The sequence below is a fragment of the Amblyomma mixtum genome, chromosome 8 (genome assembly GCF_055824585.1).
Source record: "Amblyomma mixtum isolate Tamu chromosome 8, ASM5582458v1, whole genome shotgun sequence".
Taxonomy (NCBI): domain Eukaryota; kingdom Metazoa; phylum Arthropoda; class Arachnida; order Ixodida; family Ixodidae; genus Amblyomma; species Amblyomma mixtum.
The window spans coordinates 72799503-72815652 of record NC_143019.1 but is presented as its reverse complement, the minus strand read 5'-3'; the positions used below and the strand labels follow the sequence as shown (position 1 = coordinate 72815652).

At 46.6% G+C, this 16150-nt stretch overlaps 1 long non-coding RNA gene and 1 pseudogene across 1 annotated transcript in view; one reads left to right on the top strand and one right to left on the bottom strand.

Moving 5' to 3' along the window:
• Positions 1-14252, bottom strand: part of LOC149332979 (uncharacterized) — a 90003-nt gene extending 75751 nt beyond the window's left edge. Inside the window, exon 1 of the long non-coding RNA XR_016285275.1 lies at positions 13965-14252. This is a non-coding gene — a long non-coding RNA (uncharacterized LOC149332979). The remainder of the gene's footprint in view (positions 1-13964) is intronic.
• On the top strand, positions 2791-8348 carry LOC149332980 (uncharacterized; annotated as a pseudogene).
• Positions 14253-16150: the final 1898 nt, after the last annotated feature.

Sequence of the window (16150 nt, the reverse complement as noted above, 5' to 3'; positions counted from 1 at the left end):
CACTGATGTTTCCAACATGGTCCCTAATTACTTTTTATAACTTTATAGACACATATGATGCCGCGCGACAAAAGCAGCAGGTGGCTGCTTTCACTTCTGACCTTACAAGTGAGGACAAAGGTGCTATACAGAGAAGGAGACGGCGGCCAGCAGTGTAATTTTTGTCTTCGAACGAGGACAGTGAGAAGAGTTTTGGCCGCAACACACTTGTGGAGCTGCCAGAGCCATCATTTTGTTGTGGCCTGCAACCAGAAGGACGCTTTATTCTGCCTCCTCAGCCCCTAGTCCCAGCTACCAAAAATCGCCAGCCTCATGCGGACAATGTACCTAGCACCTCTAGCCTAAATTACCGATCTCCGACCACACCCTCAGGACCTGGCAAAAAAACTGCAAGATGACATGTTCAGGGAAGTCAAGTGAGTAGAAGTTTTACTAATTTCCTTTGTTACGTCTGCTGCATCGTCTGTGCAGGCCCAACCCAGAATTATCGCATTTGTATTTTGCTTGATATTGGACTGAAAAAAGCTTGCCTTGGTTGTGTTAATCCTCAGTTTCCTTAAATATGTGCTCAGCTCCGAAGTCCATGGCAAATAAAATGGAGCTTTACTCTTTGCCTTGTGTTCAACAAGCGCAGGATACACAAGTAAAACGTTCTGAATTTGAGGTGTCATTTGCTACGCAAAACTAGTCGTCTGAAGTATGGTATCAAGCATCAAGTCGCATTCCACCTTTTCTTCAACAGCACTGCAGAAGAAGACGCTCAAGGCCTTACAGGAGATACGATCGGAGCTGGCAGAACATAGCAGAATATTAAAGATGCTGTAGCGGTTAAGCTTACGGCAACAGCCATCTGAAAATCCTGAACCTGTCAACAACGTCCTGAAGTTGATGCCTTTGTCGTCGCTTGAAGGTTAGCAAGAGCTGGAGAAAGAGCTGTGTAACCCTAAGAAAAGAACTGACCTTGTAAGTTTTTCATAATTTTAGCCGTTCGCATGAAGCTAGCGAGACAGCTCAGATGTAACTATTGCTCTTCACTAACATGGCTGCCGTACAAGAAGACATAGACGGCAGAAGAAACGACGTGGACTGGCAAAACGATACAACTTAGTCTTTTACTGAAAGATTGCTTGCTTTTGTGCAGCAACTGCTCTTTCAAACACTGCATTCTGCGAGCTCATTTATTGTTCTCCATATTTTAGTGTACTAACTATATAATACAGCCATTTGACAAGTGCCAGTTGACCTCAAACAACAGCACCAAGATAATGCAGCCTTAACGTGCACTGGTAGTTAATATGTCTACTCTTTATGTAGCTTCCACCTGTACCGGTAAACAGTAAAAATGATTTTGGCTTTGCTATTCCTGATAAATTTTAACCTTGCAACTGCTCAGTAGTAAAAGATAAATAGCTCTGATGACAAGTTGCTAGCAACAGATGATTATGCTAAACATGACCTATTTCTTGTTTTCCAGGTCGTTTATCTGTCAGAAATTGGGGGTACATCGCCACAAGATTCGCTGCGGCATATTATGCGGCGTTGTATGAAAGATGAGTGCGCTCAACAGTTCAGCACGTCCTGATGAAAGGGGAAGAAGCCATTTTTGGGACTCCGTCTCCTGGGAGCCACGATCGATACAATGACATTTAAGTTGCGATATAGAAAGCTGCATTTATTAATATTCCTTACGTTTCACACTGACTTACTTAAACACTTAAACACAATTACTTACTTCGCCTCACTTCAGCATTTCCAGACTCCATACCCACAACGCCACAAACCACACTGGTCTACACCTGTTACACGAACAAGTTACAGACACCAAATGCTTAATTACCGTCTCCCGCTACTTTTAAACATATTTATTGACTCAAACGTTGATGTCCTTCATGTTCCATTTTCCACCGTACGAGATTTTATAATTGAAAGCATGTAATTACACTCATTCTTATTCATAAGCAGCACTGACACCACTTTTGGAATGAAGCCTTGCATTATGTGTTATTTTGCTTTACTACGTGTGTTAATGTTGTATTATGTGTTGTTAATTCTTCTGTTGTACTTTCCTTTTTGTTTCTGCTGCATGTGTGCAGTATGTACAGAGCGCAATGTTTCTTGCTCTATGCCGCTGCCTGAGAGGTGGTGAGAACTCAGTCAAGCGTCCTCGCTTTTTTTTCTCACCACCTCCATCATTTCTGTTATGATGGAAATAAACATCATTATTATTATTATTACTATTATTATTATTATCATCATCATCATTATTATTGCAGTATCTGCACCACCGTCAAATACTGCTGCAACATTAAACTGCCATCTGACTGTGTGTTAAGCTAGCTCTCCAATGCCGTCCAACTCTTCTCAGCAGCAGCCTCTTTTTGTCATGAGGCAGGTTGAGTCCGCAGCATCGATTTAAGGAGACAAATTTGTTCTGACCCTTGTATTAAAACTCTCAAAGTGAATAAACTAGGGCTGCCCATTTCCACGTCCAATGATATACTGGAGAAAATGGGCCTGCATAACAATTGGAGAGAATTGACTGAAGCGGTTAGAACGTCGCAAATCGGCAGGCTAACATCCACACCCGCAGGCAGGAAATACCTAGAGGTAGCGAAATGGGTAATCGTAGATAACACAGCGAACACTAGTAAAGATCTGGGAAGAGAAATAAGAGAGCATCTGATTATCGCTCCCATACCCAGAAACATGCATCCCATCCACGACACAGGCAGAAGGAAAAGCAGGGTAGCACAGCTGGCTGCTAAGCTAGGCAAGATGCCACTCGGAACCATGGCTGATGCCACGGTAGGCACGCTAGGCACGTGCAGCAGATTGGCTGCGTTACACTCCGCCACGGATTAAGAGAGGGTAGTAAATTGTTTCCGCAGAAGTGATTCACTTCACCGCTTTAGCAAAGAGCTGTGGCTGTACACGTGCAAGATGCCCATTGGGCACAATGTGCTTGACAAGCAAAACTAGCAGTGCATTTGTGACGTGGCAACTTGGACAACATAAGTCTAGAAAATTATGACACTGGCCCAGTGGCTGCATTGAGAACTAGTAATTCTGAAGATTACACCCCCTAAGCATGTATTGCCACTTTTGTGAACAATGTCATTTGCAGATGTACCATAGAGTAATAGAGAAGTAAAGAGCGGACACTCCCGTAGGCCCCAGCGGCCGACTTTTGTGCACAGCGCACCTAGCGGACCCGGGGAAACGCACTGGCCTCAGAGATGATAGGCAATAACAGGAGGCTCTACTTTCATTGCGTCTTGTGCGTTCTCCACTCCCGCGGAGGAGGCGGTGTCACATTGCCCAGCTGAGCAGCCGGCCACCAGCGTGACAATTACGGAGCATGCAACAATTATCCAGGTTTCGACGTGCACCGCTCGTCAAAAGCGTTTGGCTTTGATCTCTTGCCTGGACGCCGCGGCGAACACGTCACCCGCAAGCCACAAAGGTGTTATGCCACGCATCGCATGCGCTTGGCAAGCGGCAGTGAACCTACTACGTGCATTCTGTCAGGGTGGCAATGAGCGCATCAGTCACTCCGCAGAAGGAAGCCAAGACATGCCAAGACCATACTATTTTTCGTTTTTTTTTTATTTGCACGTTCAGTGCCATCTGGCGGAAACGGGGAAGCGCCGAACTCGGCCGCGAAAGGGCCCGAGTGTCCGCTCTTTACTTTTATGTTACTCTATGGATGTACTTCTGGCAATGTAAGGTTGAAAAACAATGACAAGTGACCAGGTAGGGCATATGCAATGCTGACTCATGACTGCTCTGCTTTGGTTATAGACACAAACACATTCTGCCAGCATCGGCTTTTTGCAGCCATAGTTTTGCATCGAAACGAACTTAAATTCCATGTTTCGCATCCTTTATGATGCGTTTGCTGGCGGAACATTTTTGTTCTTTCAAATAGTATTTTCTGTAACATTCACCGATTGCCTTTTTTATTTTTTATTTACAGTACAGGACACATCCTACACCTCACGAGATGGCGCAGAATAGCAGCAGTGCTGAGTGAAAGGACTTTCACTTTTTTCTTTTGCTTTATATTTCTTTAAGTAATTCGTCCAACTTCATGATACCTATAAATGGTTTGGTTTATGGGGTTTAACGTCCCAAAGCGACTAAGGCCATGAGAGACGCCGTAGTGGAGGGCTCCGGAAATTTCGACCACCTGGGGTTCTTTAACGTGCACTGACATCGCACAGTACACGGGCCTCTAGAATTTCTCCTCCAAAGAAATTCCAGCCGCCGCGGCCGGGATCGAACCCGCGTCCTTTGGGTCAGCAGCCGAGCACCATAGCCACTGAGCCACCGCGGCGGCACAAATGTGCCATTTTCTTTAAATACAACTTTTAATACTGAACTTGTAACCTCCCAAGCAAAATTGGCCAACCGCCGACCATCGGTCCATGCTTGGCTTATGACGGAATGCTGATTTAATCGGCTCGCCCAGCTTGGCATATGCATGGGGCGACACGAGGAGCCAAAGGCGCTGGTACCAGCTTGGTCACTGACTCCGGACCGGTCATTTAAGCCAACCAGGCACCGAGAGAGCCGCTGCTGATAGGTCTGAGAGGCCGGCTGTTCGTTGGGCCTGCATGCCTGGCCGAGCATTCCCATATTTCAAACAGCTTTCAAACAGCTTGTCGTTGATTTGCCGCCAGTTACTGACGCAATATTTTAATGATTGTGTGTCCATTTAAAAGATCTGAGATCTTCAGCGGTGTTGCATCGGCGCAGCGCACATCAAGTGTGCTGCACTTTGCTACTGTGCACCGCGTATCTGATGTTCGCGATTACTGTTCACGTGTGCAGTTGTATCGCTGGCCAATGGCATGCCTCGGTTGCACCCAGGCTGTCTTTATAAGGCGAAGCCACTGAATTGTTTCTGTCTGTTGTGTTCGTGTTGCTGCCCGAATAAATACTTGACTTCACGGCGTCCGAGTCCAACAAGGCGACGAGGATGGGATAGTTCGTGCAGAAGCATTGATCCAGCCTGCAGAACCGACAAAGACGCTATGGCAAGCGAGGACATCAGAGATGACCACCACCCTGGGATCTTTAGCAGAGTTCTGCCCAGACTCTGGCAATATCGACGTCTACCTGGAAAGGTTCGACCTGTACGCAACTGCCAACTGCCAACTGGCGCACATGGCGCGCACTCCAGGTCGTGCCGTATTTGGAAGACAGTAAAATAAATTATTAGCTTGAAGACAAAAGAGAACATATCCTACCCATAATCTAGGAAGCGATTCATCTTCGAAGAGACGGGCACTTTTTCTGAAGCGGTGAAGCCGGAACCGCAACCGTATTCACTTTCAGTTGGCCCACAGGTGGAGCTGCTGGACCTGGTGCGACATCAATGCCCCAACCCCGTCGACAGTCCTTTCTAGGGAAGATCATGTGATTTTCGCCGGAGGCCTTTCTTTGCCACCATCGGCAATCGCCTCATCGCTGATGGGCGGCCAGAACACCAACACCCAGCTAGACCTGCCCTTCCAACCTTACAAAGGAGCCAAAGACTGCTCAATAGATTCTGCTTCTAGAGTAAGAAGTTGCAAGTCTTCCTAACAATCCTGGGTGAAAAGGCTTACGTGACTCTGAGTAGCCTGCTGCTGCCGAAAAAGCCAACAGAGGTCAAGTACAAAGAAGCTTCAGAAGTTCTTCAAAAGCACTATGCTCCAAAACGGTCTGTGGTTACCGAACAGTATCGCTTCTACCAGCGAAAGCAAGAGCCGAACGAAAGCCTAAAACAGTTTATCGTCACGCTCAAAAGGCTGGCTGCTACGTGCTCATTTGGAACATTCTTAGAAGAAGTGCTCCGAGATCGATTGATTGCTGGAATCCGTATGGATTCGATTCGATGCCGCCTTCTTGCCCTGTCGGATGACGAAGACACCTGGGAACGAGTCTGCAAAATCGCCACCGCCTTGGAAACGGCCCAGAAGGACACCCGGGAAATGCTACCTGAGGGGTCAACCGCCAGTCCTGCCGACGTCTACTGGCATCGGGAATCTGCCACGCAAGGCAGAAGACACTCGACTGAGGAGAAGACCGCGAGCAACGTGCAACGTACCCCCCAAAACGGTCCAAGAAAGCAGCGTGGGAAAGGCACTGTTCGCGCCTGTCATAGGTGGGGCGGACTGCACCAGCCAGTGAGTTGTCCTTTTCTCAAAAGTACATGCTTCAAATGTTCGAAGCCAGGTCATGTAGCGAAAATGTGCAAAACAAAGGTCGTTCACAAAGCTGAGGAAACCTTGTCGGAAACTCCTGAGTTGCTACAAACAGGTTTGTGCTACAAACAAGGTTCACAGCTCTCCGCCCATCGTGCTTAATGTAAACGGCAAGGATATCCCCATGGAATTAGACACGGGAGCCGCTGTGACCATAATGTCTGAAAGAGACTTCGATGCAAATTTCCCAAACTACCCATGTTCCAAAGACGACGTACATCTAGGAGTGTATAATGGCACTGCACTCAAAGTGAAAAGTGTAGCGAACGTGAGTGTGTCTTATCGAAACCGGAGCTACGATCTGCCTCTGATAATTGCAAAGCAAGAAACTCAAGCTCGCATGCCGACGCTTTTATGTCGCGACTGGATAACGACACTAAAAGTTGACTGGCAGAATGCTGTGCAGCAGTTTCAGTATGACATAGATAACGTACAGCGCGGTAGGCAGATGGTCGCAGCGGAATCCGAGAAGAGGTCAAAACAGCTGTACGGTGAGTGTTTGAGCCAGGCTATGGTTCTATCAAGGGATTCACTGGTAGCATCCAAATAAAAAGCGATGCGCATCCAACCTTTTTGTAAGGCGAGACCAGTACCATATGCTTTACGTGAACAAATGGAAAATGAATTGCGCGACCTTGAGAAAGCTGGTGTGATGTACAGAGTCAGACACAGTAGTTGGGCTACACCACTCGTGATTGTACCGAAGAAAGCTGGAAAAGAGATTAGGATATGTGGAGAATACCGAGTCACAGTCAATAGGGATATTAAACTCGACCACTATCCGCTGCCTCTGCCCGAGGACATATTCGCGTCACTGGTTGGGGGAACCGTGTTCACTTTGCTGGATTTGTCAAAGGCGTACCTGCAACTTGAGCTGGATGAGCAGGCACAGGAATTTCTGACAGTGAATATGCACCTGGGGCTTTCCAGGTTTAGACGATTACCCTACGGCATGGCAAGCGAGCCCGCAATGTTTCAGGCCGTGATGGATCAGGTTTTGCGAAGCATCCCTGGGACTGCCTGTTACCTGGATGATGTGTTAATGGCAGGTAAAGACCTCACAGAGTGCTATCGCCGTTCCGAGCAGGTGCTACAAGCACTCAGTGAGAATGGCATTCGTGTAAACGCAGGGAAATGCAAATTTTTCCAAGAAAGTGTGCGTTACTTAGGACACGAGATAGACAAGCACGGCGTACACCCAGCAGCGGAAAAAGTGAAGGCAATTCGAGACGCGCCAAAACCAAGTGACGTGACTCAGCTAAAGGCACTTTTGGGCCTAATAATCTAATATGCCAAATTTTTGCCTGATCTAGCAAATGTGCTAGAGCCTCTGCACCAACTCTTGTGCAAGGGCAGCACATGGAAATGGTCGAGCCAGTGCGATGCATGTTTTCAGTCACTGCAAGAATTTGATCAGTGAAGACGTGGTCTTGGAACTGTATGATCTCAGGAAGGAAATACAGTTGACATGTGACGCTTCTGCTTACGGCTTAGGCGCAGCGCTGTCGCACGTGGTTGAAGGTGTAGAACGACCGACTGCGTTCGCATCATGGACAATGACTCCTGCCGAGCGTAACTACGAGCGAGTGGAAAAAGAAGCTCTTGCAGTTGTTTATGCAGTGCGGAAGTTTCATAAATATCTGTACGGGCGCAGCTTCAATGTAGTCACTGATCACCAGTCCCTTACCGTCCTTTTTGAGGCTAAGCATCACACAAATGCAGTAGCTGCAGCTCGTGTACACCACTGGGGAAATTTTCTTGCAAACTACAACTTTCGCATTTCGCACCGAGCAGGAACAAAGATAGCCAATGCAGACGGACTGTCACGCCTTCCACTGCCGGAAACCGGTGACGAGGCAGAAGAAATGGTTTATTTTCGCCTGTCAACAAACTTCCCGTTACAGCTAAAGATATCGAGCGAGAAACTGTGAAAGATCCAGTGCTCAGCGCTGTTTGTGAAATGGTATGGCATGGATGGCCGTGTGCTGTTGACGCTCCTTATCTACCTTTCTTCGTGAGGCGATTTGAGCTTACTGTGGATTGTGGTTGTTTGGTGTGGACCAACAGGGTCGTGATACCCCAGTCGCTTCAAAGTGAAGTTATGTGTTTGTTACATGAGCAACACATTGGCATTACTAAGATGAAAGCACTTGCAAGGTCAATGGTTTGGTGGCCACAGATAGACAACAGCCTCGAACAAACTGCGAAGCAGTGCGAAATTTGTCAAAGCACAAAATCTGTGGGGCCACTAGCACCACTTTCATCTTAGAAATGGTGCACAAATTGTTGGGAGAGGATACATATTGATATTGCGGAAAAAGAAAACAAGTTGATCCTTTTAGCTGTCGATTCCTATTCCAAATGGTTGGAAATCAAGATCATGACGTCAACGACAGCGCAAAGCACCATCGAAATAGAGCGCTCGTTGTTCGCAAGTCATGGCTTACCGACTAAGATAGCCACAGATAACGGACCGCAGTTTCGTGCAAAAGATTTTGAGGAATTTGTTGTCAAACGGGGTTAAGCACACCCTTACTCCGCCATATCATCCTCAGTCGAACGGTTCGGCAGAATGCGCGGTTCAAACAGTAAAGCAGTCGCTGTTGAAGCAATTACTCGAAGATCAGAGGAATAAAAGTTCCAGGTCACTGTAGCACAGAAGCTATAATTTTCTGTTCGCTTATAGCACAATGCCGCATACATTCACCGGCCAAACACCAGCTGAACTCTTCATGAAAAGGAAGTTGCGCACAAGACTGTCGTTATTGAAACCAAGTCTGCAAGATGCACTCAATGCCAAATCGGAGAGGAATGCACGCAGTGCAAACAAGCGGAGGAGTTCACCTAAAGCATTTTCTGTTGGGGATAGGGTGTTTGTGCGTTCAGTACGTGGAAAACAGGTGAAGTGGCGTCCAGGCAAGGTTGTAGATGTGAAATCTGCTATGACATATCTTGTCGTGGTGGATGGACAGACTCGGTTTGTGCATGCGGACCATTTGCGACATACTTGTGTGGAGCCTGCTGTTGTTAAAGAAAGTGAGATACCTTTACCAGTTGCTAGTGATACGTTAGAAAGTGAGTGTTCCCTTGGACCCGCCTCAACTCCACAAGAGTTGGATGGGAGTGATGGTTGCCCGCTCGCACCTGAAGCCCAAAGTGCGTCAACATCGGAACAGAGCGATGCCTGTTCGCCGGTGCTACCCAGGCGCAGCATGCGTGAAAGGCGGAAGCCAGATCGTCTGATGTATGACAGTTTCTGATCTTGTCGGAGGGGAAGCGTTGTATCGGCGCAGCGCATATCAAGTGTGCTGCACTTTGCTACTGTACGCCGCGTATCTGATGTTCGCGATTACTGTTCACGCGTGCAGTTGTATCGCTGGCCAATAGCATGCCTCGGTTGCACCCAGGCTGTCTTTATAAGGCGGAGCCACTGAATTGTTTCTGTCTGTTGTGTTCGTGTTGCTGCCCGAATAAATACTTGGCTTCACGGCGTCCGAGTCCAACAAGCAGGAACCTGCATACGTCATCGTAATTTAGAAAGTTCCCTCTTGACGAAACGCGTTCAGAAGTAAACGAAAACAGCATGAGAACTTAATATTAGTGATTTCCGTTTTCAATAAATGGCAGATAGGATAGTGCGGGCAGAAAGCCGAGACTGACAGATGACGCTGCGCTCCCTTTCCCCGGGAGCTCTAGCAGAGAGAGGAAAGCGCAGAACCAGTTTCACCGGTTCTGAAGACGGCAGCCCGACTGTGTCCTCAGCACGCAGATGGTGGCCATTGCACTTTTCTTTATCTCCATGCTATTCTTTTTCCGATGGTGGCACGGCATTGTGGCGGTGGCAGCGATTACAACCGTTGCCTGAGCGCTTCAGAAGTCGCTTTATTCTTCGCGTACGGTGTGCGGGCGCGGCCGCTCGTTGGAATTGCAGCGGCGTGGCGCAGAAGTGGCGGAAGTTTTGCAGGCTTGCTTGAAGTGGCAAGCAAGTGATCCCATTCCGGTGTCCCACGTCTTCAGGTAAGCGATGATTATTCTAACACGTTGTTGCAGGAACTACCGTTTGTGCCCAACAGTATATGGCTTCCGTGGGCGTTATTAATGAAGTCGCGTGTTGACATACTACTGCGATCTCTCCCTGGCTAATTAGCGCTCGTTGCGAATTAAGTTTGCAAGCTTTAGCTTGAACGTTTTGGCAATGAGGAGTTCAGTTTTTATCAAACCTAAATGCAAATGCGTGCATGGGCGCCACTGTCAGAGATGGCAGGTTGTCTCATGTCGCGACATGCATTGAGGACCCACTTAAGAGTATTTGAGGTTTTATTAAATTAGGCACCAAACTTTCATTGTGTTGTCTTTTTGTGATGGTGCGCAAGACATGAGTTAAGTGATACCACGTGGAGACTTATATGCATGCACATGCATAATTAAGTGGCTACATGCGCATGGCATTCAACTGCACTAGTGAAATAATTGTTCTCACCAGCTGTTTCTGTTTCAGGTCTCGTGACAATATCTCTTAATAGTTATAATTGTGACTTTTAGGGCAGGCTGTAAGAGTTTAGTGGTTTAAAGTTTGAAATATGCCGCATTTTTCGTTTTGTTTTCCCCTCATGCGACTTAAAGTGAAAACAGTGGTATTGAGGGCACATTTAAGCTGTCTAAACCAAAATCGCATGAATAAAAAAACTATATTCGCCCCGCATATGCGGAGAACACGTCGTGATTCATGCACCGTATATACTCGCATATTACCGACACGTTGTATGGGTTGCTCCTGCTGCTTTCTCCAGCATCCGGTTTTATGCAGGTAGGCTTATGCAGAATGTATATTTGTAATTATGCTTCTGAGTGCTGTACCCGTGGTCATCTATGGAGAGATGAATTGAGACCTTCATACATATGCCACTTCTATTCTGCACTTTGTCTTTTATTTGCTGTCACATTTTTGTGCTTCGTTATGCCTTCTGATCTGTAACTTTTTCATCAGGCATAAAGTTGCCTCTTTTCAAATGCCTACTCAGTGTAGTGTAATATGCATGAGTATTGTGAACATAATTGTACTGTATGTATGTGCGTCAGCACAATTTCCCATTGAACTTGCATATGCATGCGTTGCAGGTTGTGCACAAAGCGGCTTTCCCGATGCAACACTGGCCCCATTCGGAGTCCCAATCAGTCACATGATGGCTTACGGGGGCCCAAGACAGGGAGAGCATTCGTAATGACAGTTCGAGGACCAGCAGCAGTGGCACATGATAAAGCAAGGGGCCCCAGACTCTTCCAGCCTCAGGCCCAAAAATATTGTCACTTTTTGTGTACAGAATCATCAGATTTCTTTTTTTACATAAGTGAAATGTTCTTACTGAATATATTTTGAATATGAAGCGTGTCGCCCAAGCAACAAACAGGGAAGCAGCCAGCGGTGCAAGATCGAGGCAGAGCAGCAGAGACTGCTACAGAACACACTACATCCTCTGGACCGACTAGAGTTGTTGGTGCAGAACTAAGCAGACAGTCCTCAAGACTCAGAAGGGCCCCCCCGCCGATTGGCCTAACAGAATTAAGACGTCCCGTCCTGCATATCACCCGCTCCCTCTTGTGAAGGACTTACTCTGTAGTAAGCTTCTCAATGTTTAAAGAAAAGAGAATGTATCGGTGACCGCTAAAACTGTACAGTGCACACCAGCCAGTCTGGCAACGTGCTCGGGCACTTTTGGTGCGCGGGCAATACACATCAGTTGTTCTGTGGCTACCGCACGTGTCAGTCTCTTGTATACAGTACCCCTATAATGCCACATGTTTAATTGTCATGACATATTTTCGCCCGTTCACCCTACCAGTCTGTTCGTGCTTTTCCATGTATTTTTGTTCTCGTGCATACATTAATCTGCACAGCAGCTGCTTTTTTTCTGTTGTTGTTTCAGGACGGAGTTTCGGTTTTTCGGCTAATATTATTTTTGACAAATGAAATACTGATTTTTTTGGGGTGATTTAATGTAGCAATCCTGTGAGGTAAAAAGTCAGTTGAAGTCCACCTTTGCGTTTTTGTCATAAGGAACAATTCATTTACCAGTAGTTAGCGTGCATATAGTAGTCATTAAAATAGTAACTCAAGTTAAATTAGATAGCTGGCAAAGAAAAACGCAAAGGAAAGTTTACTTCTAAGAACTAAGATGACATGCCATCATAGGGATGTCGCATTGGGTTGAGTGCACGGGCAGGGCATCACGTGGTCCGAGTGTTGATGGCAACAATGGCACTGGCGCTCAATCGTCGCGATAGGCGAAACACACTTTTTCATGATGCTCATGCACAGTTTTGTGCCAGCGTCCTACACAGAGTTGACTAATTTACTTTTAACTGACTAACTGTTCTAAGCAGGTCATGATAGTGACAAACTGTTTAGCTACCAGACGGCGAGGAGGTGGTGCTTCTCAGTTGTCAGAGGCGTGCAAGCTAGGGGAGCAACACCTCAAATTTCACAACTGCACTGCTCATCCAACAACACCACCATCGCATCATGGCCGTGGCTTCCCTACTTAGTTAACTTTGAGCTTTGAGTGTAATTCGCATTTAACAGCCAACTAGCTAAACGTTGCATGCCAAGAACATTGATCCTTTTCGGCTCAAACCGAATTTCGGCATACAATTAGTGGTTTCTTTTCAGTTCAAACTGAAACATCGAACCCCCCAGTTATAACCTAGACTACTTTCTTGTAGCCGTCTTTCCACTTATCACATAAATCATGAAGAGCAGCAGTGATAGAGGACAATCATGCCTTAATCCTATGTGCACTTCAACAGTTGAAATCCTTATCCCTTCCCATGCAATTTCAACTTTATTATCTCGGCATATTTCCGTTCGGAAATCAATTATGTCATGTCCGATACCTTCATCTTTGAGTATGTTTGACAGGTATTCCCTATTTATGTTGTCGTACGCACTGCTTTTGTTCAGGTACGCTAAACATCGAGGTCTTTTTTCTGCCCTAGCTATTTCTATGTACTGGGTAAGCACGAACAGGCTCTTGTCTAAGTGTCTATCACTTCTGAACCCGTTCTGAAGTTCTCAGAATGTCTGATCACTTTCATTCATGCCTACATTGTAAGCCTGTATGTAACAGATGTTATAGTAATCGATGTGCATAATTTTGTATTCATCCATCTCCATTTCATTTATAAATCAAATTCATTCTACTCTGTCGTCAGCTGTCCGTAATTTGCTCATATGTTATGACTGTTCCCAATGCTTTTAACAACGTTTCCTTGCTGCTTGGACCAGGTTCATTACTTAGCTTGATTGGAATTTCCCTATGCCTGCGGTTGTGCATTTAGCCACGTGAGAGGCGGCCCCCGAAGATGAGCGGCAGCGCCGCACTTCTCGAACGGCGGCGCACGCCCTCTGACGCTCCGCAAAGTAGCAGGCACAGAAGTATAGAAGGGTCCGTGAGGCCTCTTTTATCCCAAAGGCCCCAATCAAACTAATCGTTTTTAAGTTAGAAGCATACAGTAGGCGTTGAACAAAAATATCCCTGCTGCGGCACAACTCGACGCGAGTATTCTTACAAGGAAATACTCATTGTCGAAGCAAGCAAAGCAACAGCGGAATCCTTGCACGCTCACAAGGACCAACTGTTTCCGACACCAAAATACGTTGGCAACTGCACACTGCTTTTCGCGCTTACCGTGCCGATATTTACACTGCGTACTCACATGCTTCAGGGGCCGAATTCGGTATCGCAACAACGACGTGAAGACAGGACAGCAGCGGCCGAGTCCAGTGGCCACCTCTTGCAGCTTCACACCAGCGTGTACACAGCGCGTCCGGTTAGGAGGTAGTTTGTTTTGGATCCTCTAGGAAAGCAAGTCGAACAGCCAGACCTCCAGCCAGCTAAGCGCACCAGCAAAGCGACTCAAGACACCGTCGCACACCCGTCGGAACAGGTCGAACACAACACGAAAGACGCGGAAGCCCGAACGAGCGACAAGCGTCCATGCCTGGACGAAGGAAACCGCGTGGAACGCTTGTGACCCTCGTGGCTTTTGGTTACAAATATCACGTGACGTGATGCTAGTGGGACGTAATTTTCTGTGTAGAAAAAGTCTCTATAAATAAATGACAATTTTTTGTTTAAACAGCACTTTTTTGTTAATACTCTGGCTTGCAAAGTAGCAAATGTCAGGTGCAAAAAACGGTGGACAGATACCACGTATCTCTACTAGATGGTCGGATACAGTATTCCCCCTTTGATGGCTTGTCCCAGAAGTCGGGTGTCTGATGTGTATTTCAATGTAAAAAGTCGCGTCTTTCGCCCTTTTGTTCACAGTTTTTTGCGCTGTTCTCGTGTAATGTCTGCTGTTATATGAAAGGAACAAGAAGCTGAACGCGACAAATGTGGTCATTGTGTGCAGAACGCTGTAATTTCAGAGAAACCGAAGAAAACAGGCATGCAGGTCTCACCCTGTCGCGGCTAAAGGGCACGTGCATTACGCGGAGTAGTAGTGGAATGACAGTGAGGCTTAGTCATATCATGGTCATATCAAAACCGAATTTTCGTGTAGCAAAGAAAAGGCGAACGGTGGCGTGGGTATCCTTACAAAAAGCCACTTGTTAATTGTTATACAGCTACCGCAGTTTCAGTTTCGAGTTTGTGGCGGACGATGACTTTTCTTATCGATGGCAGGCACGTGATGTTTATCGCTTTAGGGTGTCATTTACCTTCCAGACGTGCTTTCAACCTAACTCCAAATTACAGCCACGTTTCACCTGCAGAGCACGATAGAAACGACTGACGAGAAAGACGAATGCTGCAGCGCGCGTGAGAAGCACTGTTAGAAGTCAACTGCACCATGCGTCACGAATAAAAGCCCACTCAGGCATAACTTGCTAAAGTACTAAACAGTACAGGACACACTCCGTCAAAAAAGCAGTACCATACCTTTTAGAGGCGCTAATGTTAACCAATGGAACACCGCCAGCAACTCACCAGATCAAGTAGCCTCGCCCTCGCTCCAGTTCAGGCTAAACATAATTCGGTAAAATGGTCACTGCAAAGTCGGCTGCCTGGTGAAGGCTTCCGCATATTCTATCTTGAATTTATCCCCCATTGATACCATGAGGCGGGAACGTGGATCCCAGTAAAAAGCAGAGTTGGCGACGCTAGAGCAACGGGACGACACAGAGTTGAGGCGCTGGTTGAGCAGACGAAGCTCCATACTTGTGTGTGGCGACATCCTGTCGTCTTCTAGTGTCGTCCCATTGCGATGCGATGGACCCTTATTTTTGAAACATATTTCCCAAAGACTTTGCTGTTCTTATCGCTCAAGTGACGGCGCAATAGGTATGCATTGTCACAGAAAAAGACGAGAACGGCGAAAAGTCTCGGGCCCCCGATGCGCCCGAGTAAATGAAGTAATGAAGCAATCTAAAGCAGATAATCATGAAATGAAACATGACAGAATCATGAAATGAATCATGAAAGAGAGACATGAAATCCAGCCAAAGCAAAGCGAAATCAGTGGGCGCAACTTTCAGGCATTGAGATGCGGCAAGGATGAAAAGAAGCACATCCTGCTCACGCAGTTCATCACCTACGACTATCTGAGCCTTAATTTTTTCCCCTCTTTTTCATTAATTCTGCATTTCTTCTTCTCACGCTTCTCCAAGCTACAATTTTGGTCTAGGACATTTCTTGTGTCCACCCGTTAAGGGGCTGCCAGCGCTACATAATCTGCATGGTCATCTGTGGGATTGTATACCTTGAGAGAAAGGAATCGTATTCCACCAACACACCTATCTCTGTGCCCTTGTGTGCTTTGCTAAAAGGTTGAAATAGCGACGACATATTCAAGGAACCTTATTTGCTTTGCTTCTCAAGTAACCGTGAAAGAAGTCTGTG